Source organism: Dipodomys merriami, unplaced genomic scaffold (genome assembly GCF_024711535.1).
Source record: "Dipodomys merriami isolate MVZ:Mamm:240054 unplaced genomic scaffold, mDipMer1.0.p SCAF_91, whole genome shotgun sequence".
Taxonomy (NCBI): Eukaryota; Metazoa; Chordata; class Mammalia; order Rodentia; family Heteromyidae; genus Dipodomys; species Dipodomys merriami.
The window spans coordinates 839635-865000 of NW_027206524.1; the positions used below are offsets into that span (position 1 = coordinate 839635).

Sequence of the window (25366 nt, forward strand, 5' to 3'; positions counted from 1 at the left end):
GTACATGATTAGATGCCAAATGAATTGTGCAGGCAATAATTGCTCTAGGCTGAGCAGTTCGAAGGAGGGGAGAGTGCAGAGGGATGGGCTGGTCAAGAACGCAGCATCTTCGAGGTGGAAATTAATGCTGAACTAGAAGGATGCCAGCACAGTTTTGCGTTGATGGGCATAGCCCAGGTAAGCGGACCCTCATTGAGCAAATGTTCACAAGTGGCCATTACAGGGCAGAGTCAGGGGACAAACAAGCACAACAACCAATTAGAGTAGAAATGAGACTCCTTGCTGAGAAACCAAAAGAAGAACAGTAGCCACCAAGGCAGAGAGTTAGGTCATAAGTAAGGATTTTAAGTGCCACACTAAGATGCTCCAATGGTGTTCTGTAAGCAGCAAGAATCCAATGAAGTAAGCAGCAAAGTACTGTATTTTGAGAGAATTAATCAGCCACTGATTTGCAGAGTGGATTAGAAGTGAGACACATAAATAAGGACACCAGAGAGAAGGCAATCGCAGGAATCCAGCAGGAGGTGATGGCTGGAACCTGGGAGGCGGCAGGGGGAATTCAGCAGCATGCCTGCCATGGACAGAAGGGTAGCCTTGATCTGTGATAGGTTAAAAGCCAGCTGAGCATTTCATTTACTGCCTGAACCTGGGCACACTTGAGAGTGGAAAGAGAGCTATTATCAACCATGCTAAGGACAAAGGATAAACCCAGGCTGTCCTGGGCAAAAGGGAGAGAGGGAAAGTGACTCCATCAAAGAATAGGTGAGGGGGAAAGAGGAAGCCTCCGAAATGTCAAGCCTGAAAGACAGAAACCAATATGGGAGTTGATGGATGAGAAGGAAGAGGGTAGAAAGAAGGGGTACCTGGCTGCAAGAAACAGGGATCAGAGGAGTTTGTGTTCTTGAGTGGATAAGCAGATTACAATTCCTTTGAAGAGAACTCTATATCCAAATTATTACACAGGTATTTGTTACATTGAATATAGAACAGAGACCTGGCTGGGTTTAGTCTAAAGAGAAGGATTGCTGGGGAGTGGGAAGGGAACTGGCTCCCTTTCTCCTCCAGCTTTTGTTTGTTTATGAGAGTGTGCTTAGAATTTAAACAGAGGTCCTTCTTGGTGGGTTGGTCCCTGGGGCTCTCTGCAGTCCAGGGAAGTCTCGTGAGCTGATGACTCTACATGGGCCATAAACTTAAATATGGCGCCAGCATGGTCCACTTTGGGAGTAGGATTCAGTAGACTCTGCTCCTAGCAGGATAGAATAAAAGAAACAGAGGGGGAAAAATCCACCTATGCCCCTTCAGATATGAGGTCAAAAAAAATGAGGAAAGTGAACTGTAACATTTATGTGTGTGTGTGTGTGTGTGTGTGTGTGTGTGTGTGTATTATAATATATATGTATATATGGAGAGAGGGGCGGGGGAGAGAGCAAGCAAATATGCAGCTTTCCTCTGCCCAAAGTCAATCTGGAACTCTGGATACAGGAGTCCACCAGTCAGATTGTCCTTTAGAGACATCTGTTGTGTCCTGTCCTTCCTGAGAATTAGCGCCTCGCATCAGGACTCAGAAAACCTGAGGACTCCCTCCAATCAAGTTTTGGTTTTTGGTTTTGGTTTTGGTTACTTTTTGCTGGTTCTGGGACTTGAACTCAGGGCCTGGGCACTATCCCTAAGTCTCTTTGTGCTCAAGGCTTGCACTCTTATCACTTGAGCCAGAGAGCCACTTGAGCTTTTTTAAGTAGTTTATTGGAGATAAAAGTTGCACAGGGACTTTACTACCTAGGTTGGCTTTAAACTACAATCCTCAGATTTCAACCTCCTGAGTAGTTAGGATTATATGCATGAGCCACCGGCACCCGGCTTCCAATCAAGTTTTGAACCAGGCTTAGATCCATAATTAAAAAGAAGAGAGCACTCTCCTTGAGCTGAAGAGCTGAGGGACAGCACCCAGTCCCAGAGTTCAGGCCCCATGATGGATAATAATAAATAACAATAATAATAAAAAAAAAGAGATGAGGGACAGACATACTGTCCAAGAGTTTTGTTTCGTCACATGTTCCAAAACAAAGACTTTAATAGTTTCTTCTGACCCAGAAATCTGAGGTAGAAACTAACCACAGGCTATGAATTATGCAGTTACTTGATAAAGCTGATCTTCCTCAGAGTGTAGATTACTCCTAAGTTAATGGTAGAAGGGTTTGGGGTTAGGACAAGAGTTGCCAGGCCCGGCCACCTCTTGTTACATTGAAAAGAATTTGCTCCCCCTCCTCAGAAAGCACTCACTCCTGGAGCATTCTGATGGAGTCAAATTGACTGATTTAGCAGCAAGGAATAGAGAAGAGCTGTGGCTGGCAGCGGCTCTCAACCTTTTTGCCACTACACATTCCTAAAGGTTGACAAGAATGGCGAACTCTTGTCAGTCACCTCAAGGTGAATCATTACAGTAATGGTTCTCCAATGGAGGGTGTGGGGCGGGGGGGGGGGGGGAGGATTGTAAAAAAAAAAATCCAGAAGAAGCAGTTCTATCTACCAGACTGGGCCGAGGGTAGCAGTATTGTTGAGAAAGTTTTCCTCAGTCCTTCAGCCCCTGGGGAGGTTCTGATGCACCCGACAAAGAAAGGCTGCCTTGTCTCCTCCCCTTGAGAACTACCAGACAGAGAACAAAGTCCGTTTACAAATCAGGAAACACTGCTTACACTGAACTTCCTAGGAACTCCTACCAGCTCTGTGAATCGCCTCACCTCCTAACATTCATTTCCTCACCTCTTACATGGAGTGGGGAAAATAAAAGGCTTGTTTCCAAAAACTGTAGTTGGCGCAAACGATGCAATAAAACCGGCCATGACATAGTAGGCGCTTAACAAACGTTTAGGTTTTAGCTCAGCTGACATTTCTATAGTGTGATTAGTGCTGCCATGAAATCGATACACTCTCATTAAAGGGTGTGTTCTCTGAACAATACTCTAAATGTTCCAAACATGATTCTCAGTCAAAAGAAACCTATTTGTGAGGTAATAAAGACAAGAGTGCCCCCATTCCCACCAACTCAACCCCAAGAACCATAGACAGCTCACACCATATTCAATGGTGAGAGACTGAGAACTTTCTCCCTAGGATGAGAAAATAGACAAGATACGTACCTTAATCACTAGGCTAGAAGTTGTGACCAGTGTCATTTGAAAAAAGAATAAGAATAATAAAAGAAACCCTAGTTGGATGGAAAAGAAGTAAAACTATTTCTACCCATAGATGGACACAATCCTAGATAAGAAAACCCCCAAAGAATTTCCAAGAAAGCTACTAGAATATTACTAAATATATTCAGCAAAATTGCAAAGTGTGGGCTGGGAAGTTGGTTCAGTGGTAGAGTGCTTAAGCAGAAAAAAGCCGGAAGCGGTGCTGTGGCTCAAGTGGTAGGGCACTAGCCTTGAGCTGAAGAGCTGAGGGACAGCACCCAGGCCCAGAGTTCAGCCCCCACGACCAACAAAAACAAAACAAAACAAAATTGCAAGGTGTAAGATCAGACATAGAAACTGATTGCATGTCTATACACTGGCAACAAACAAACTGAAAATTATGGAACAATATTTACAATAGAGCCTAAAATAACAAAATATCTAAGAACGTATTTAACCAAAGAGGTGAAAGACTTATATACTGCATGCTACAAAACATTGTTGGAAATAATGAAGACCAAAATAAATGAAAAGGTAACCCATACTCATGAATACGAAGATATAATGTTGTTAAGATGTCAATACTGGGGCTGGGAAGGTGGCTCAGTGCTAGAGTGCTTGCCTTGCAAGAGTGCTTGAGGCCCTGGGTTCGATTCCTCAGCACCACATAAGCAGAAAAAGCAGAAGTGGCACTATGACTCAAGTGGTAGAGTGCTAGCCTTGAGCTGAAGAGCTGAGGGACAGTGCCTAGGCCTAGAGTTCAGCCCCCATGACCGACCAAAAAAAAAAAAAAAAAAAAGATGTCAATACCACTCCAAGTCTGAAATAGCCAGACACAACAGGTCAAATACATTATGATTCTACTCACATGAAGAGTTTATGATAGTCAAATTCAGAGACAGAAATTAGAAGTTACCAGAAGCTAAGTAGTAGAGTATTTGCCTAGGGTGCATGAAGCCCTGGATTTGATCCCTAGTTTACAAAAAGAGGAGTAAACTAGAGGCTGAAGAATGCAAAGTAATTGTTTTATGGGTGCAGTGTATCTGTTTTGAGGTGATCAAAGTTTTGGAAATAGATATGCATTGCCACTGGATTGCACACTTAAATGATTAAAATGAAAAATGTTATTATAAATAGAAATGTTTATATGTGTTATAAAATATGTATTACCATACAAAGGACCATAGAAAAGAGAGGGCCTAATTATTTAATTTCTCAGGTAAAATTAAATTAAACCTAGAGAACCCAGCCAAGCAAATGAAACCAGATCTCTCTCCAACTCGGACCCTGTAGCTGTAAACGTGCTTAGGCTGTGCAGCAGCCCCTCTTCAGACAGAATCTCTGGGCCACTATGCACAGGGCCATGGGGTAGAGAACATACAACCAGCCCCAGGAGGCAAGGGCCAGAAATGCCGTTTAATGTGAGCAGAGACATTGGAATCAGAAGCCCACAAACTGCGAGGGGCTCCCCTGAAACAGCACTATGCGCTGGAAAGTTACCGAGCACCTGCTACAGGCCAGGCAGATAGACTGGGAGCAACCTGCCTAGGAAACCGTACTCAATCCAGCAGAAGTAGCCTCATCTCAACTTCTCTCCTAAGCTCTCCTCAGTAATTCTGTGAGTCACCTGCCTGTGCCCCTGTCCCTAAACCAGATCCAGTTAACCTCCAGTGAAGCAGAAAAGAGCTGAAAGTGAAGCTGTGGCTCAAATAATAAGGTGCCAGCTTTGAGGGGAAAAAAAAAAAGCTGAGGGACAGCACTCAGGCCCTGAGTTCAAGCCCCAGTACTAGCCTGCACACACACACACACACACACACACACACACACACACACACACACACACACACACAAGCGCATGTACAAACATAGATGGTGAGATGCCTTCTCCTGTCCTGTCCTACTTCTGAGATGTCTCACTTGAAAATAAAATGCTTGTAATGCTATAAAACCAACTTGTCAGTGTTAAAGCCAGTATCAAGTTCAATGTAAAGCGCATCGTGGATACTTTATAAATTTTCATTTCCTCCCCAACCCCTTCCTTATTCCTTGATTCAAAGACTCTCAGCTTCACAGCCTTCCTTAAAGCCACCCACCCTGTCCTGCCTCTTCTAGGATAACCGGAGTTCTGCCTCCCTGCTTCTGGAAGGACCTAACATCGAAGTCCCATCCCACTCTGCAGCCTAGCAACTATTCCAGATGTGCTCTTCAGAGAGGCCCACAGCTGGTGATCTTCCTGCCCCGCACCTTCCTGCCACTGAAGGGCACCTGGGCCGGTGTCCAGTTCTGTGAGGAAGTGACAGGAAAGGATCTCACACATATGAACACCGTGTAGAGGCCAGGATAGCACTGGGCTCTCTGCTGTGTTGCCTGTTTTTTATCCTTTTTTCCGTGTGTGTGTGTGTGTGTGTGTGTGTGTGTGTGTGTGTGTGTGTGTGTGTGTGTGTGTGTGTGTGTGTGTGTGTATGTGTGTGTGTGTGATTGATTGATTGGAGATAAAAGTCTCTCAGACTTTCCTGCTTGGGCTGGGGATCCTCAGATCTCAACCTCCTGAGTAGCTAGGATTACAGGCATAAGCCACAGGCGCCCAGCTTCCCTGTGTAGTCTTATATGACAGAGATAGTGCCATCCTAGGGACACAAAGCCAAGATGCTATGGCCCAAACTGATGGGAGCAATGCCTGTGACTGCAGGCCACAGACAGCAGAGGTGGGACTCTGTCCCTACCTGTCTCGCCCCAGAGCAGGTGCCCTTGGCTGACACAGAGGACACCTGGACCCTGGGGCAAGGAACACCAGCTCCTTTTTCCTATTTACGCAGCAGAATTTATAGCCATAGTGATCAGCCCATCAGTCTCTCTTAGCCTCCTCCTGCCATTTCCCTTACGGTTCCCTCCAAATTACCAGACTGCAAAATCCACACAAATGGTCCTCAGTGTTCCCGAAGGGAAGACACGGCCTTGGTCTCTAAACCATGTCCTCAAAAGAAAATGTCAGGTTGACTCCCTCCACAGAGAGGCAGGGCCAGGTCTGCCAATGGCTTTTCTAATGCATCCGGTCTCCCCGCATGGCTGGTGGGAATCACAGCTACTGCCCACCAGGGCTCTCCAGAAGTCAGACTCGGGTGGGATGTGGATGTGAACATCACCAGGTTCTCTCCACACCCCTGCCATGCACCCTATGATGCCATCAGAGCCAGCCTTGGGCTGTAGGAAGAACCAGGAAGGGATATGCCCACATTTTCTGATGGATCTTTAAGGGTGTGGGGTGGTGGACCATGGGAACTGGGGGTGCGAGCGGGGGTGGGGGAAAGAAGCAGTCACTATGCTCTGTGAGGCAGCCTGGATGGGAAGGCATAGGAAAGAGCCAGATCCCCTTCTCTAGGATGGAAAAGGAGTGCCAGGGATGAAAGGAATCAGATCACCCCTTCTTTGGTGAGAAAGGTCTCACAAGGGGAACAAAGCTCAGCATAAGGCCAGTCCAGAGTGACCAGAATTCTGGCAGGGCCAGACTCACAGAAAATGTTCTGGAATGAGTAAAAGCTAAGGCCAGGTTCAAGCTGACAGGACCTGGCAGAGGCCAGCATCTCTGCCCTCTCACCCAGGCCCCAGATGGCCCTCCATGCAGATTCCAATGGCGGGGGGGGGGGGACATCTAGTAATGCCCAGGACACACAGTAGGCAGACAAGCCAGGTCAGCTGACTCTGAGCTGGAATGCAAAATCCTGCCAGGCATTCAGGGATCCCATGGGGAGCTGTTCATGCCCCAGCAGCAGGGCAGTCATAGAAATCCACCCTGCCAGCATTTAATCACGTCAACACGGTTGTCATCAAGCTGAGAGTGAGTACAGAGGCAGTGTGTATTTGTGTACATGCTCTATTTTAAACTAATAAGAAACATATAGTCTGTGCCAAAACCACTTTCTCTCCCACATACTACATGTGAGGCATTGTGGGCGCTTTCGTTTACATTTGGATGGTGTGTATAACACATTCATGTACATAACTAGCTTCATCTCCTCCATGGCTCATCAGGAAATGTCTTTAGCATCAGTTGCTTTGATGTCAGCATGTACCAGCCAAGTTGGGGCTCCAGCCCCAGTTTTGGGCTTGTTCTCCTTGGTCTGCATCCATCTTCCTTGTTATCACCCTGGACCTACTCAAGCCATAGCCCTAGATGTCACAGAGCCCCAGGAAGCATGAGCATGCAGTCTCAGCTAGGAAGAGACAGGAACCCAGCGATTTTACCTCAAACCCATAGCTCTCGGCTGCAGGCAAGCTCGTTGGACCCAGAACTATACCCAGCCCACTGTGGGCCTTGGAAAAATTCTCTGGCCTTCTCTGAGCCTCAATTTCCTTCTTGGATCAGCTCAGCAAAATAGAGCTCCCAATTCAGGGCTAGACACAGGGCTGGAGCACATGGTAATAGTCTCTGTTGTCTGTGGCTTTCCTGCTGGGGTTTCTCCAAGTGGCTTCCTGGCAATCTCAGAGCTCTGGGATTGAGCTCTTCATGCCTTTCTTACAGAAAGACTTTCTTTTTTTGGGGGGGGGGGTGTCCGGTCATGGGGCCTGGACTCTGGGCCTGGGCACTGTCCCTTAGCTCTTCAGCTCAAGGCTAGCGCTCTACCACTTGAGGCGCCACTTCTGGTTTTTTTCTTTTTGCTTATGTGGTGCTGAGGAATCGAACCCAGGGCCTCAGGCAAGCGCTCTACCACTGAGCCAACTTCCCAGCCCCCAGAAAGACTTTCTTACAGACTCTTCCCAGAGTCCAGTTCCACCTAGTCAGCCAAGACTGCAGGTGATAAGGACCATTCCCCGTGGTGCTGCTGGGGAATGAGCCTCTCCTTCCATCCTTTCCCTGCAACCCAATAGAACCCAATAGGTCTGAGAGATCAGGATTCCAGCTCCAAAAGGAGTTCTCTGATTATCTGGAAGCCAGAGAAGTCAGTCGTCCCATCTCTCCTATTGCCACACAGAGACTCAGATGCAAAAGAGTGACTTCCCCTGAGCAAGACACAGAACTAAGTTCCCTGGAAGTGGGCTGCAGGGATCCCTCTTAACTCCCTGGTTTCCTCCAGAATCATCTTACAGGTCAAGAGTACCCCACTAGGAGTCTAGCCAATCCCTTCCAAAGTTGGGAAAGCTGGAGGTGAAGAGGACAGGACAAACCTCCCTCTACACTGCTGTAGTCGCATGAGAGCAGCCTCAAGCTCCCACCTGATCTGTGGCTTCTAGATCTGTCCTCTATCCTCTGTCCTGTCTGAAACTGGAGCAGTCAACAGGACTCTTCTCGACCAGAGCTCCTCCAGTGCCTGTATCCAACTACATGAGACCCCGCTGCCACACACACATACACACACACACACACACACACACACACACACACACATACACACACACACACACACACACACACACACACACACACACACACACCCCTTCCCACCCTAACTGGAGGTTGGCTGAATGTCCCAGAGCATGCCACCACCTCAGCCAATCAGGTTTCCTAATGGACCAGAACACACACTTTAACATGGAGAGCTGGCAGCATTCTAGTAGGCCTAGATGAGATCTTGAATGGAAGTGAAAATGCAGAGACTCAGGGAAACTGCAAGGCAGCACAGCTTGTTCCCAGATTGGTCTCCTTTCCCCAAGTCTGAGGAACTGAGGCCCACATAGCTATCACATATCCATAAACAAATAGGTTCAGGGTGTGCCTGGAGGTAACTGATGGGTCCTCAGGGCCAGCACATAAGTGGGAACAACACCTCTACCAAGGACCCTAGGCACACACTGACCTGTGTGTGTGTGTGTGTGTGTGTGTGTGTGTGTGTGTGTGTATGTGTGTGTGTGTGAGAGAGAGAGAGTGATAGAGAGAGAGACAGAGACACAGAGACACAGAGACACAGAGAGAGAGAGAAAGATTATATCACATAATCTGACTCTCTGGTCCTCTGCCTCCCTGCTCCCAGACGAGAGAGAAAGATTATATCACATAATCTGACTCTCTGGTCCTCTGCCTCCCTGCTCCCAGACCTGGATTTAAAAATCACAACCCATGCACAGCCAGTCTCTCCAGAAAAAGAGAAGAAGCAGATTCTGGAGAGGAGGAAGCTCTATAAAATTCAGACCTGTTCAGGACTAAGAATGAGTATGCGTAACAGCAATGCTAGATTGAAAATATTCAAGAAGCCAGGTACTAGTGGCTCACGCTTATAATTCTAGCTACTCAGGAGGCTGAGATCTGAGGATCATGGTTCAGAGCCAGCCCTGGCAGGAAAATCTATGAGACTCTTATCTCCAACAAACCACTAAAAAACTGGTAGTAGTGCTGTAGCTTGAAGTGGTAGAGTGCTAGCCTTGAGCAAAAAGAGCTCAAGGACAGAGCTCAGGCCCTAAGTTCAAGCCCCACAAATGCAAAAAAAAACAACAACATAACAAAACAAAACAAATTCTGAATTATTTTTTTATTTCTATACAGCTCACAGCTGTCCTCAGCATTTGTCAGACTAAAGGGTGGGTAAAAGGGGGAAGTGAGTTGAACTGGTTCCTTTAGAAAGGATTCTTAGAAGAGAAATCAGTAGAGCTAGGGCAAAGCAGCTTCTCCGAGCTCAGCAAGGGACTCAGTCTCTACAAGGCATAAGAAAGGACCATCTATTCTTGCAAGAGAAAGACTTGGGCTATGTAAGAATACACTCCACCCACAACAGGCAGACACACCTGCATTCTCTTCCTAGCCTGCCACTTTTGCCTTTGCAAGCCTCAATTTCTCTTGTCTATAAAATAATGGAACCACAGCCACTTATCTGCTTTGTAAAGTTAAGAGGATCAAGCAGGAAAGAGCTTTGTGAGGAAAGAAAACTGACATTTACCATGAGCTTTCTGTGCATCAACCACTTTTTAGACATTGTTTTTCTAGAGTTTTCACAGTCACCCTATGCGTGCTTGATAGCAAGATTGTTATTTCCACTTTACAGCCAAGAAAAGTGAGCCTCAGAGAGAATAATACGCACATATAGTTTAGTAGAAGTTAGAATGAGGGTCTGACATCAAAGCTTACGTTCCTTCCCCTAACACCAGATTGACTCAACAAAAGAAGGAGATGCTTTTTATGAGAATGCTAGTGAATCTTCGGAATGAAAATATTGCCTTGTAGAGCTAATCTCTCTGGATAGGACACATCTGTTTGTCCCAGGAAGGCTATTAGGAGAGTAAAATTCAACCTCTCCTTAAAATCCAACCTATTGCAGAGACCAAAGCTTTGCCTATAGCCTGGGCCTGTACTCGGCGTAAGATCTTTGAGTTGGTCTGTCATGGGTGTGACTGTTTCAATGACTTCCCATTTATGAAACAATCACTTGATTCACAGAACACTAAGCCTGGACACAATCTCTGCAAGTGAATAAGCTTCCCCAGGCTTAGGCGGAGAAGGCATGTCACTTGTTTAAGTGACAGCTCATCAGTGGCCAACTCTGAACTAGAAACCATCATCCTCTGCTCCTAGATGATTCCTAATATTTCCACCACCCCAACCATGCTGGATTGCTCAGCTTTACCATCCAAGAGAGGAAAGGGCCAAGGTATGGGCCTAGAGTCTTTGCTGTCCCTGCTTAGGGGAAGCTGTGTTGTAGCCAGTAATGAGAAGTACTTGCTGCTCCCTGCACTAATTCGTTAATCTATGTTGTATCCATTGAGACGAAGGTTCATGTTCCCTTCATGGACGTGTTCCCTCAGAAATCCTACCATGTGTGAGAAAACCTAATCCCAAAGGTGGCTTTTGTGGGTCTTCTGGGGCAGTGCTGGCCCACTTCTAGCTACCCGGGATAGGCAGAGGGACCTGAGATCTACCTCCTTCAGTCCCCAAGAACCTAGAGCATGGTGACCTGAGGAGTCAGCTTTCTGCCCTCCCCTCCAGTCCTCTGCCAGTATCACTCCTGCTCAGAGTTTCCCTCCTCTCCATCTTCCCACTTTTGCCTCTGTTGGTTGACAACTTGTAGGCCCCTTTTCTCTACCTCTGTCTGTACATCATTCTTTGTGCGTTGGTATGTTGTATCTGTCTCCCTTTACCACCCCCAGCATTCCTCACCTGCAGCTGTCCTGGAGTCTATTTCCTATCGCAGCCCTGCTGGAGTCTGCATCAGGCTGGCTCCACTCATTATTCCCAGTGCTGGCCAGCTGAGTGTCAAATGCTTATTGATAAGGCTTGAGAAATGGCCCACATGCTGGTCCAGGGATGCAAGTAGGAAAGGGAAGGAAGCTGGATAGTCCATCACTTGATCCGTGCTCCAAAATAACATGGTGAGGAGAGCCAGGAACAGCTCTTTTCAGTGACACACAGGGAGCCAGGGACTTTAGAATTCTCTCCAAGATCCTAGGTGCTATGTACTGTGAGTTCCCAATTTACAGGTGGAGAAGCTGGTTCAAAGATGTTAGTCAAAGCTAGATGCCAGTGGCTCACACCTATAATCCTAGCTACTCAGGAAGCTGAGATCTGAAGAGTGCCAGACATCAGATCTTGAAGAGATCTGGCTGAAAAGCCCATGAGACTCTCCAATAAATTAGCAAAACGCCAGAAGTGGAGGTGAGAGTTAATTGGTAGAGCACCAACCTTGAGCAAAGAAAGCCAAGCAAGAACTGGAGGACCTGAGTTCCAACCCCAGCACCAGAACCCCGTCCAACCCCCACCCCCAAAGTGTTGGGCAACTTGATCAAAGATGTCAGGCAACTTGTCTAAAGTCATACAACTAGGAGAGCGAGGCTGTAAATGTAGCTTTGTTTGATGCTAAGGCGCAGTTATCTCTCCTTACAAGCAAGTCCCTAATGGACAGACTGTGTGATAACATTTTGTTTCTTAGCTGTTGTGTGCCCTAAGCCTAGGTCTGTGTAGGGCACACAGAAGACTCCATAAGTATGTACTGAGTAAAGGAACAAAGGAGTGAATGGGGCCTCACTGCCTCTCCCCAGTAGGGCAGGACAAGGCCTTGTGATACAGGACTTCTGGGCTCTAGCTCCAAAAATCTTGGGACACCACTTTCTTTCCACCCCCAAAAAAAAGGCTCCTTATAGGAAGGTTCTGCTAGATTTGCCAGGCATGGGAGTGTAAATATAAGCAGAATACAAGCAACTGCTAGGTTTTACAAAGGTAGGGGGACTGAAAAGCCTTTTCCATGCTCAAAGAAAGATCTGCTAATTCTGGGATCATTTTGTGGCCCCTCTGCATCTCACCCCTCCCCCACTGCAGCCTCTCTCTGCCCCCCCCTTTCCCCCCATCCCCTCCCCTTGAATGAGTTGCGATGAAATTGGCCACAATTCCTACTAGGCAGAGAACTAACAGTTACAACACCCACTCCAGCCCCATCCATCCAAACCCTCAAGAGTCTGGGGGGTGGGGAGGGGTGGGGGGGAGGGAGGGCCAGCTGCTTTTCTCCACATTCCAGCCAAAAATAATACGAAGAATGAAGCTGTTTGGTGGAGACTTAATCTAATCTTGGTTGCTTCAGTTTTAAAATATCCTGCCTGGTTTAGGGTTTCTTCTTACACACAGGGATGTGTTTTTAGTGAGATAGGTCTTAGCAGAAATGTCCCTTCTTGTAATTAGAAACCTAGGCAGGCAGGACTGGCAGCAAGGCCATCCAAGCCAAACAGCAGATTTCCCCCCCCCACCCCCCCCTCCAAGACAACAAGCTCTTCCCAAGCTCCACTTTCTGGCATGAGATGAACTGTGCTGGCCTCAGAGCTGAGTTCTTCCTTGTTCCTAGGGGGTTCTGGAAGAGTTCTGAAAAGGACTCTCCTCTCCAACTATGACTCCTTCTATCCCCATTTTGTGACTCCCTCCCTCCTGTCACTCCTAGTCAAAATGGAGACAGATTTTGCCTGCAATGGAAAAGAAATGTGTGGAGATTTAAAAAAATAAATAAATAACGCCCCCACCCCTAAAAGAATCCCCAGTAGATTCAAGGAAATTAAAGACAAGCATTCCACTGGAGCTACATCTCTGATATCAGGATTTGCTTTTCAAAGCCAGGCAGCCACCGGAACTGAAGGAGTCTCCAAGCAAGTATGTACTTTTGTACAAGTGCCGAGTTTAATTTTGGGGGCTTTCTGGCCCAGAAATTGCTTTGATCAGCCAGCATGGAGACTGCTAAGCCCAGTCCCGGCTGTGGTTAAGGCTAGACGAGCATCGTCACAGCCTGACCGGATATCACATACCAGTCAGAACCAGGCCTTTATTCCCAACAGCATAAAGAAGAGGGGCTGCATTTCTCAGAAGCAGATGCTGGGTTCATCAGTGGCATGAAGGATTTTCCAGGTACCTCCATTAAGAAGAACCAGGCTAGTTCCCCTAACTCAACCCCTCTTGGTAAAGCAAATGGTTTTGGGAATCATAGTGAGATTTTCGAATTCAAAGATGTAAAGAAAGGCAGAAATTTTGTCTCTTTGCCAATGTCTAAGATCTCCTTAGAGCTGTGGGAAAATGGACTTTCCTGCCCAGGCTGACTTTGAACTGCCCTCAGATCTCAGCCTCCTGAATAGCTAGGATTATAGGCTTGAGCCTGTAATCCCAGCTCAGAGTTTGTGGGAACAGGATTTCAGGAGCCAGGCAAAGAGAAAGCACATGGAAGAAAGATGACATCACTGATGAAAACGCTTCCCTTTTCTTTATCATTTAGAGTGAAGCCTAAGCTTCGTTCATGCCCATCCCTTACTTCTCATACCTTAGTGAAAACAGTGTGTTCCATATTCTGCTTAACATGGTCCAGCAGCTGGAGGACGGTCTATAGGCAGGCAATAACAGGACAAAGCTGCCAGAACCCCAAATTCCAGCCTTAAGACTAGCTCAGCCTGCTGCCCTGCCAACTTTGATTATCACTGACCACTCCCCACCTTCCTCATCCCTTTCCCATCAGGTATTATATTTAATTAAATTAGCAAAGCCCCATTGCAACAATCCTGGCCATGCTGCCTGGATAGAACCCAGACAGTATAGCTCCTCCTTCTAATTTCTGCTTCTTAACATAATTCAATCTTCAATAAGTCACGGATCTCGCAGAAAGTGTCATATACAAAGCGTGGTGTGTTTAGCTTCACTCAAGGCTCACAGTGGCTCGTGATGAGTTCATTTTCCACCTAACTTCTTCTGTGGCATCATATTCACCCTCTCCCGCCTGGAATCTGTATTTTGTTGGATCCAGACACTGTATTTCACATACCGTCACCTCCAGCAATTGCATCACACGTTTATATATATCTTATAGCGTCAAAGCCCTTGTGCCACACAGAATAAGGGGGTAAAAAAAAAAAAGGAAACTTATAGCAGCATGTCTCACCCTCCTCCAACTAATTTAGAAAATGTGCTCCAGATTAAATAGATGGGGAATGAAAGTCTGAAATTGGAGATCGAATTTCTCAAAGGTGGTGGTGATGGGATAAAGGGAGGGGGGGTGTGCTAAATAAATAGCAAGGAAATCTTGCAACATGTTGGAAGCCTATAAATTTTATTGGTTGTTTCTTTAATAAAAACAATTTCAACTGCTAACAACACAGTATTATTAAGTCTCTAACATTTAAAAATCTAATTTGCCCCTGCTCTGGGCTGTTTATGTTAACGTTTACAAATCAGGAAGGGTATGGAAGTCAGGGAGATCACTTTGGTTTGATTCCTAAATCTGGCTAATAGAGACCCCACCCCACCCCACCCCCTTTAAAACCCAGCCATTTTTGCTTTCTAGGCATGCGTTGGCCTCTAATGAGTTACAGCCCCAAGTTGAAGATGGACATGGCAGAAAGAAATTTAACACACACTGTAATACACCCATAAACTTCAAGGCCAAGGGAGAGGAGGTATGTTTCCAGTTAAGCTAGAACTCCATGAATTCAGGATTCTCCACTCACAAGACAGTAATTCTCTTTATTTCATCACTAACTTACTTCAAATGTGTTTATACAATTTATTGCTACTGAACTTCCAGGCAACTGGTGTAGAGTTAATGAAACCCAGCTTGGAGAAGCTTGGAGCTTTGAACAACTAACCACAGTTTAAATGGTTATGACATTGCGGTCAAAGCCACAGCCGGGCCTCTGCTGCAGTTTCTGTGTTAGGACCTAGTCAAAAAAAAAAAAAAAAAAAAAAACAACCCAACCCTGTTGTCTCACCTTTTGTGCCAAACAGATTTGGGGGTGGGGGGAAAAGGGGTGGGGGGATTACTAAAAAAACAAACAAACAAACAGCCTGCCTTGTTTCTTCTCAAGGTTCCCAGCCATTTAAACACATTTATCTTACTCAATGCAAGGCAAAACCCCTCCCCCCCCCCAGTTCCAGTAAATATTTCAGTTGCCATTTGAATCGGCAACGGGGTGGGGGGTGGGGGTGAAATCCTGAAATCCAGTTTGGGTTGGATGGACCCAGATCAGAACCACCTAAAGCAATGTGGGGGAGTGGGGGTGTGGGAGCCATCAAGCCACAATTAGAAAGTCAGGGAAGAAGGGCGACTCAGGAATGGGCAGATGAAATGTAGACTTGAGAACGAAGTAAACATGTCTTTCTGGATTACTTGGACGTGGACTTTCATTAATCCTCGTGGTGGGGAAGACCCACAAGACCCTCTTTCTAAAGCAAGCCCATTTGGGGAGAGTAAAAGGGAGGTACTGGATTTGTCACCGCCGCACAATAAAAGCTCCCTTTTGAAAGCAGCACTTTCATTAACTTAAAGCAATCTATAGACTTAAAAGCACAGAGCAGTAAACTCCCAGCAAGGATCATAAAACAGCCAGTCCCAAGTTGGGTACACTTCAGTGCAATTTGCGCTAGGCCTTTTGACTGTGTTCGGTGCTCCGGCCCATCTCCCCCCAGTAACCCCCGAGCCCCGATTGGCAGCAGCTTCTCTTTCTCCCGGCTTTCACGGGCTCACAAAGGGGAGGTGGTGACCTAGGAGTCTCTGCGGGGTCACGGCTCCCCCCACCCCCACCCCGACCCCCCTCCGGCTCTCCTTAGAGCGAGCCAGAGGCAGCGAAAAGGAGAGGGAGAGAGAGGGGAAGAGAGCGAGCCCGAATTCCAAGCGTGGAAAACAAACAGCCGTGGAGCCCCATCGCCCCTTCGGGTCGCTAAAGCCATTCACGTCTTTGGTTCCTGACTTTCTGGGTGCTGGCAAGGGTTGCCTGGCGCAGTCAACCAGGGGTGCGCTGGGCTGAAGATGGGTTGGGAAGCAAGGCTTAAGAGAGCCAAGGAGGAACTCTCAAGCGTTCTTCTTCTCCACGCCTTTAACGCACGCTTCCTAGCTGACCGAAGAACTAACTTCCCTCCGCGGTGGAAACCTCTCTACATCTCGTAGTCGCACATCCAAGACTTGTGGATGCAGTGTTCGAACCGAGGGCCCCCCACAAACACATCTACCAAGGGTCCAGGGCCTCAGGAGGGTAGAATAAGCGATCAGGCGAGGGGTCCGGGTGGCCTAGGGGTAGTAGATCAGCTGTGTTTGGGGCCAACATCAGTTCTCAGATCTGGGAGGTGGGTGGGTGTTGTCTAAATCTGCCCAGAATGCCAAGTGTTTTTTATAGCTTCCATCCGTTGGAGAGTATTTGAAATAATAATAATAATAATAATAATAATAATACTGTAGAGAAGTTCCAAGACGAGTGGGCTAAGAGAACCCCAAACTTCCTTCTCCCCATCCCCATCCCCCCACCCCGGGGCAGAAAGGCTCGTAGCTTCCCTGGCTGCACGGGCGGCGGGGAAGAGCTGGGGACGGTTCGGATTTTCAGCCCGCCCGGCCTGCCCGCGATCCCCGCCTCCCGACGTCTCCCCCCCCCACCCCCAAGCCCCATGTGGCACCTCGAAACTCGCGCCCACCCTCCCCCAACCCATCGCAGGCCGCGATCCCCGCCGGCCGCGCTGCGCCCGAGGACCCCGCGTGGCTCCTGGAGCCCGAGCCGCCAGGGTCGGATCCTCCGATCCACTCCGTGAGGCTGCCCTGTGGCTTCGCCCCGAGCGTCTCGTAGATTCCCGGAATCTCTCTCCCTAGGTCCTGTGTGCCCCCTAAATTCTCTCCCCTTCCAGGTTCGGGGCTCACCCTGACATGGATCCAGTCAGCTACTTTGGTCTCCAGCTTAAAAGCTTTTTCCACCCACTCCCCATCACGACCCGAACGCGCGACCATCCCCCAAATCCCAGTAGCCACGGCGCCAATAAAAAGTGTCGTGATTCTGTGATCAAATCCTTAAAAGGAAAAAAACAAACAAAAACTCGGCACCCTGACTTCCGATTTCAGCCTCAAATCTAACCTTGGGGCCCAAACTCCTACCTCCAGCCCTGGTGCTCTGGCCTCCGCGTAAACTACTCAGCGGCCCTTCAATCCCGGTTCGGAGAACAGCCCGGGTCCTAAAACCCAAACTTCAGCCGGTCCTACAGCCCAGCCCTAATTTCAAGGGCTGATCCACACACCACCCCCTCGAATTCCCGACCGGGGTCTCCCTACCGTAGCGCGGGAACCCCTGGCTCTCCGGTGAAGATCCCCCCACGCCCCCCACACCCCACCCCGCCACCAGAGCGTGGCCCCACGCGCGCGGCTCTACTCCGGGTTGGGGAGCCGGGAGAGCCCCTCGCCTAAGCGGAAAGAAACGCAAACTTTGCGCGGCAGACTCCGGACCCTGCCCCGTTCCCACCCCCACCCCCAACCTCAGCTTTCGGTTCTTGGGCGCTTTCTGTCCCCCCCCCACCTCCCCCTTACAGATTCTTCTAGTTCTGGAGTCAAGACCTCTACTCATTTCCAAGATCGCCTTTTCTCCCCCTATCCTCCCCCAGACTCTCCAATGATCCGCGGAAAGCCAGTGACCCTACAAATTCGCTCCCCGCCCCGGGTTTAGGGCTCCCAGAGCGTGGCTGCTGGGATCTCGGCTTCCCTGACCCCACTCGCGTTCTCCTATCCCCACGGATCCTCTTGCGAACCCTTCGCCCGCGCTGCCTCCCCCAGGCCCCCCGCAGGACTCGGCCACCGCTCCTGGACCCCAGCCACCCGGCCCGGGCGCAGGGGCCGCTCCAGCGTCCAGCCGCTCCCAAGCAGTTGCAGGCTGGAGACGCCGCCGGCTCCGGAGCTCCGGAAGCCGGGAGAAAGAGAACCTGGAGCCCGCCGGTGGTTCCCAGCCTCGCTCCGCGGAGCGCCCGGCCGCCCGCGCCGCGGCTCTGGCCCGCGCGCCGGTTCCTATTCTCGGGCCCCCGGGCGCTCCCGGCGCACCGCTCCCAGCCCGCCCGCTATGGAGTCCTGGGCCCGCGGCGAGCCGAGCCCGCGGCCCCCGGCTCCTCGCCACTGCCGACAAAAGCGCGCCCCGGCCGCGGGCCCGAGGCGGGCCAGGCGCAGGCGGCGGCGGTGGTGGCGGCGGCGGCGGCGGCAGCGCTCAGGCCGGGCCGGGGCGCAGGCGGGGCCGCGCGGCTCCCGCCGCCTCCGCGCCCGGCCTCGCCGCCCCTCGCGCGGCTCCGCTCGGCGCTCTCCCGGCGCTTCCCCAGCCTCGCTCTGCACGCTCCCGCCGTCCCTCTCTGCTCCCTGCCTCCCTCCTCCCTGCTCCTGCCTCCCTCTCTCCCTCTCCCTCTCTCTCCTCCCTGCTGCCTCCCTCTCTGCCTCTCTTCCTCCTTGCCCTGTCGCAATGAATAATACTCTGGCTTGGGGGACTGGAATAAAACACACGCGCTCTGAGGCAGCCGCCCGCAGCCGCCGCCGCCGCCGCCGCCGCCGCCGTCGCTGCGCCGCCGCCGCCGCCGCTTGCAAAAGCGTCTCTGACATGGAAATGAATGACAGCTTACCTGATGCCAATCTTCATCAGACTGACACCGGCGTGACAACACAGCCTATACTTCCCAGCACTGCTCGGGACGTCAGCGGCACAGGGACCCGCCCCCCGGACCCCCCCCTCCCTGCACACACCTCCCCTCTCCCCACTCCCCCTTTCTCCCCCCCCCCATCACCCCCACCCACTCCCGGCCCCAGCCGCTTCTCAGGAGCCGCTGGAGTGTCTCCCTCTACTGGAGGATCGGCTCGGAAGTCGGGTGGCCGGCCTGCTCCTGCCGGTGGGGAGCCTGCCTGCCTGCCTGGTGCAGGGGAAGAAGCCTCCAAATCGAAGGGAGCTTCTCGGATGGGAGGTTGGGGGGGGAGCGATGAGGGAAGTCCAGCCGACTTTGCAGACTCGGGAGTAGCACCCCCACCCACCACCCCAGGCCAGGTCCTCCTTGAACACCCGGGCCAAGTTCCAAGACATCTGGTGGCGCGGAAGGGACCAAAATGAGGTGAAGTCTTTCTGGGGACCTCAAGAGAGCACCCTCGGGAGTGGGGGAGAGGAATTATGACACTTAAAAACTAGCAAGAATCGGTCCTCCATCATCACTCTCCCTCCGCCTCATTCCTGCCTGCCTGGCCTCATTTTTATGATTGCATTTGAATAATTCTCATTACCCTGGCCCCACAAAAGGTGCTCAGATGACATTCTGGTTAGTTATTCCTACTCTCAAGAGCTTTTTCTTTTCTTTCTTTCTTTTTATCCAGTGGGTTTCCTGGGGCGTTTGGTTCAAGGGAAGGAAGTGTGGGATGGGGTGGGGGCAAAGGGAGCAGTAAAAGAGGGGTAGAGGCTTTAGTTTGGAACTCAGGTAAGCCTGTTCGTAATAAGTAAACTCAGTGAGTTCTGGATTTGAAGTGCAGTAAAGGAATAGGTGGGGGGGGCTATTTCAGTCTGGATTTGGGAGGATGGTTTTACCTGCTTCCAAGAGGAAACTGGCTCCTCACTTCTGTGCCTTCTGTAGGGTGAGACCAAGTGCAATCAGTGCCTCTATTCATTCCACATTTATTCAAGGATTCCTTTTATTCAAGGATGACAGTCCTACTAAGTGCCTGATATAAGTTCAAGGCTACCCTGCAATTATTGGCAAATACTGGCTCGAACACTTCAACAGCTTAGCACACAGCCCTCTGCATAAAGGAACCAGAGAGCCCCCTCCTGACCCTATAGAGGGGCCATTTCAATCCCAGGCAGGCAGCGATTGATTCTCTGACCCAGTGCCTGGCAGGGGGCTTGGATAAAGCCTACACAAAGTATAAGCTGGGAAAATAGAAAGGGAAACCCACCAGCCAGGTTTTCAATAAAGAATCTGATCCAAGAAGCTGAAGAGTGCTCTTTAGTCTATTCCGAGCCCTTGGGTCACTACTGTCCTGTCTCAGTCATGGGCAATAAATAAAAAAAATAAAAAATAAATAAAAAAAAAGAGCTATAACCATTCCATGGCTCAGAGGAGGTAACTGAAACTTTGCATCACACCCAAGACTTGCTACTGTTCTAGATCGTCCCAGTGCCTTCCAATTCACCCCCACAAAGTTCCTGTGGAAGAAACTCTTTACTCAGAAACCAGCAATAGAGGGGCCTGAATCTTCTCACTTTCCTGTAGCTGCACCAGTGACTTCATGGGTGGATTTATGTCACTCCAGCCTCTGATCTGTGGTCAGAGACTGTGGCTGCTGACAGCATAATCGCTATTATATATTATACATTGTATAATAATATAATAATAATAAATGTACTTGCCCTTTGTATGTGGTACAGAAGCCAGCAGATTCACCAACCCAGAGGCAGGAGGTCAGGCTGCTATAAAGTCTCAGAGGGAAGCCTAATACAGGGAAGTAAAGACCATTTGGCCATGCCCAGGACCTGGAGGGGGCCGGTCTCTCTTACCCAAAACTCCTAGTAGGTTGCTGAAGCCTGCAGATGGAAGGGAAGTCTAACTGCATGTAAATACTTAACCCCATCAGAGAGGTGTCAGTGAGCCATAAATATATCACAAATAGTACTGCAGGCAGCAGCCATGTATCACTGATTCACACGTGTCACACCCTCGTTTTTAACATCCAGTGCAATGCTCAATTCTTTTTTGAAATGGCAGCTCCATGGCCATGAGTTATTAGTTTGTGGAATCTTCTCAAATGCTATGATCTCCACTAATTCCCTTTTTGGTGCTTTTCTTAATTAAATATTTTTTATTGTTATTATAAAGGTGATGTACAGAGGGGTTACTGTTTTATAAGTAATGTAATGAGTACTTTTTTTTTTTTTTTTTTTGGTTCCTGTCCTGGACCATGAACTTGAGGCCTGGGCACTGTCCCTGAATTTTGAGTGTTTTTGTTTTTTTTTAAACTCAAAGCTAGCATTCTGCTACTTGAGCCACAGCTCCACTTCTGGCTTTGGGGCGGGGGTAGAGGGGTGTTATTAATTGGAGATAAGAGTCTCACATTCCTGCATGGGCTGGCTTTGACTCTTGATCCTCAGATCTCAGCCTCCTGAGTAGCTAGGATTATAGGTGTGAGCCACTGGCATCCAGCTACATTTCTTTTTGGACTATGTCACCCCTTCCTTCCCCTTTCCCAGTTTTTCCCTCCCATCCCACCCACAAGTTGTATGTTTCTTTTCCAACATAGTATCTAGTGAGTACCACTGCGGCATTTGTTCAGCCTTTGTCCCTCCATTTCTAGGCCCCCTACACCTCCCTTCCCCCCCCTCTCCCGCAAAGACAGATAAATGAACAAACAAGACAAAAAGAAAAGAAAAACAACAACAAAAACCTTGTTTCCATTTCCGGGAATTCATTCCCCTTTTGGTGCTTTACAATGCACACTGTGATTTTCAATCAATATAGCTTGCTTTGAATTGTTCTTATAGTTTACAAAAGCTTAAAAATTAAGATATAAAATGTGACTGTTGGGGCTGGGAATATGGCTTAGTGGTAGAGTGCTTGCCTAGCATGCATGAAGCCCTGGATTCGATTCCTCAGAACCACATAAACTGAAAAAGCCAGAAGGAGCGCTGTGGCTCAAGTGGTAGAATGTTAGCCTTGAGCAAAAGAAGCTCAGAAACAGTAGTGAAGCCCTCAGTTCATGCCCCAGGACTGGAAAAGAAGGAAAAGGAGGAGGAGGAGGAGGAAGAGGAGGAGGAGGAGGAGGAGGAGGAGGAGACATGTGACTGTTCTTTCTATAACTATTTTGTATGTATTTATGCAGGTACTTGGGCTTGAACTCAGGTCCTACTCTCTTACATGGCTTTTTGTTCAAGACTGATACTCTGCCATTTGAATCATATCTCTACTTCTGGGTGGTTGGTTTTTGTTTGGTTTGGTTTTTCTGTTCTTGCTGCTTAATTAGTGATAAGAGTCTTATGGATTTTTCTGCTAGGGCTGGCTTCAAGCTACCATGCATAGCCCCCTGAGTGGCTAGGATTACAGATGTGAGCCACTGGCACCTGGCACATCTCTATAACTTTTTTTTTTTTTTTTGGTCAGTTGTGGGGCCTGAACTCTGGCCTTGGGCACTGTCCCTTAGCTCTTCAGCTCAAGGCAAGCGTTCTACCACTGGAGCGATAGCACCACTTCCAGCTTTTTCTGAGGAATCAAACCCGGGGCCTCATGCATGCAAGGCAAGCACTCTATAACTTTTGAAAGAAATATTTTCACTTCACTATGGAAATTTAATCCAGATATTATATAATTTCTTTTCCATCATCTGGTTAAAAACAAAAACAAAACCAGAGCCATCCTCCCATCCTGACCTTCTCAATCTCCCTCTCCTGAATAACTGGGATTACAAATTTGAGCTATTATACCCAGCCCCCTATGTCTTTAGGATAAACAGTTCATACAAACCCAAACTGTCTCTCTTTTGGATTCCAGATTCGCATAATCAATGATCTAATGGAATCATCCTGTGTTATCCTATAAGCTAAAATTTAAGATCTGCCAGTATCAGTCCGCTTGTGCTACCAAAACAAAATATCACAGGACGGTTGCTTTCTCACAGTTCAAAGTGCCACTAAGCATTGGTTTCTGTCCAGGCCTCTCTTCCTGGCCTGCACATAGTACCTTCTCACAATGTCCTCAGATGGCCTTTCCTCTGTGCACACAAACAGAGAGCCAGAGCTCTACGTCTCTTCCTTCTCATATGAGGACCCCAGTCCTGTTGGATTGCAGTTCCTGCTTTATGACTTCATTTAAACTTAATTACCTTCTTAAAGGCCTATCTCCAAATACCGTCACACGGAGGGTTAGAGTTTCAGCATGAATGGGAGCAGGGAAGTACAATGCAGTTGGTAACACTGTCCCAGCTACTAAATCCCTTCATTCTCAATTGAATTATTTTAATGAGTCTTGGTAGAGGATGGGGACAATAAGAATAGGGACAATATCTTGTTTCATCTTAGGATCCCTAAAACCTGGTCCAGCTTCCAATCTAGAAAATATATTAAAGAAATGTTTTGTTGGATGAAATTGAATAGAACTTATTTGTTCATCATGGTCCCAGATCTACTTGAGGAACTTCATATGTTCCGTGGAATAGTTTGATTTCCTAACTGGCCTAAAGGCCTCCAATATCCCCATTCTTTCTCTACCACTAAAATGTCCTTCCTAAATCAAAGATCGCATCACACCTTGGTTTCTCCTCAAACTTTTTAGTGGCTTTCCATGTCCTAGAATAATTAGCTTAAGAGTTAATTAGGGAAAGAATACTGCCAAACATTTATGACAAGCTCTACCAATGCCACTGCCTTTGTTTATATATTTTTTAAACTGTGAATATTCCCCTCAGGCACATTAACAGTTGCACTTTTGAATGTCCCAAATTTATATTTTAGATGTAATGAAAAGTACATTTTAAAAGTTTATGATGGTGCTCTCTTCAGCAGCACATATACTAAAATTGGAGCAATACAGAGAAGATTAGCATGGTCCCTGTGCAAGGATAACACGCAAATTTGTGAAGTGTTCCTTTTTTTGTTGGTTTCTTTTGTATGTTCTTCCTCCCATGGTATAACCCTGTTGTCACTGTATTTAATTTTGGTACCCTGCATCTTGTATATACATTTATCTAATTTGGAGAGGGGAAGAGGAATAACAAAATGCTGAAACAAGGACACAGGATGACCCATTGCGACAATGATACAAGACACTGTGTTGGAAATGAACATTACAACTTGGGGGGGGGGGGGTCGGGGGAGTAGGGGAAATAGAGAAGGGAAGGGATAGTAGGAGAAAAACAAAGGAGGGGGTAAAAATGCTCCACAAGAAATGTACTCATTACCTTACTGATGTAACTGTAACCCCTCTGTACAGCATCTTTATAAGAAAATACAATTTTTTTTTGGGGGGGGGGTCCGGTCGTGGGGCCTGAACTCTGGGCCTGGGCGCTGTCCCTCAGCAATTCAGCTCAAGGCTAGTGCTCTACCACTTGAGCCACAGCGCCACTTCCAGCTTTTTTCTTATGTGGTGCTGAGGAATCGAACCCAGGGCCTCGAGCATGCAAGGCAAGTGCTCTACCACTGAGCCACCTTCCAGCCCAAGAAAATACAATTTTTAAATGCAAAAAAAAGTTTATGATGGATAAAGTCACACAATATAGACTACTAATCAGCCACTTTTTTTGGGGGGGTGTCTGGTTGTGGGGCCTGAACTCTGGGCCTAGGCACTGTCCCTCAGCTCTTCAGCTCAAGGCTAGCGCTCTACCACTTGAGCCACAGCACCACTTCCGGCTTTTTTCTTTTTGCTTATGTGGTGCTGAGGAATCGAACCCAGGGCCTCAGGCATGCAAGGCAAGCGCTCTACCACTGAACCACCTTCCCAGCCCAAATCAGCCACTTTTTAAAAAAGCTTAAAGGCTGTCATTTATGCCAAGGTGGATGAAACCGGAAGACGTGTTGTTAAGTGGAATAAGCCAGATACATAAAGAGAAATATGCAATGCTCTCACTTATATGTGGACGGAAGCTCAAAAGTGATGTCAACTGACTATGAGCCAGATGTGGTGGCCTACACCTGTAATCCCAGATGTAGGCCACCACATACGCAGGTGACTAGAGCAGGTGAATGGACTTTGAGACCAGCCTAGGTTATCTATTCTGTCTCCAAAAGCCAAGGGGGAGGAGAAGAGGCAAGAATAGTGGTTACCAGAGCAGGGGAAGGGTGTGGGGAAGGGAAGAATGGAGAGGAGATAGGTGTCGGGGTGTGTTGGACAGAAGGAAGGACTCCTAGTGCTCTATATTGCACAGAAAGGTAATTATGGCTAACAATTAAATGAATATTTCAATATAGCTAGTGAAGAGGAATATTGTACAGAGGTTATAGTAACATGAGTAAGGTAATGAGTACATTTCCCATCGAGCATTGTTACCTCTTCCTTTGTCTTTCCCCCA

At 48.2% G+C, this 25366-nt stretch overlaps 1 protein-coding gene and 1 non-coding gene across 6 annotated transcripts in view; one reads left to right on the forward strand and one right to left on the reverse strand.

The window, feature by feature from the left end:
• LOC138821388 (homeobox protein PKNOX2) overlaps positions 1-19046 on the reverse strand; it is a 257917-nt gene extending 238871 nt beyond the window's left edge. For 4 of the 5 annotated variants that reach the window (XM_070013587.1, XM_070013588.1, XM_070013583.1 and 1 more), the window contains exon 1: positions 18958-19046. The gene's annotated coding sequence lies outside the window, so the exon portion shown is untranslated. Of the gene's footprint in view, positions 1-17464; positions 17632-18957 lie in introns of those variants that run through there. The other variant, XM_070013584.1, reaches the window with a different exon arrangement.
• A 4802-nt stretch (positions 19047-23848) lies between these two features.
• On the forward strand, positions 23849-23955 carry LOC138821390 (U6 spliceosomal RNA). The gene has a single exon (XR_011370140.1). It is a non-coding gene; the product is annotated as a U6 spliceosomal RNA (small nuclear RNA).
• The last annotated feature ends 1411 nt before the right edge of the window (positions 23956-25366 follow it).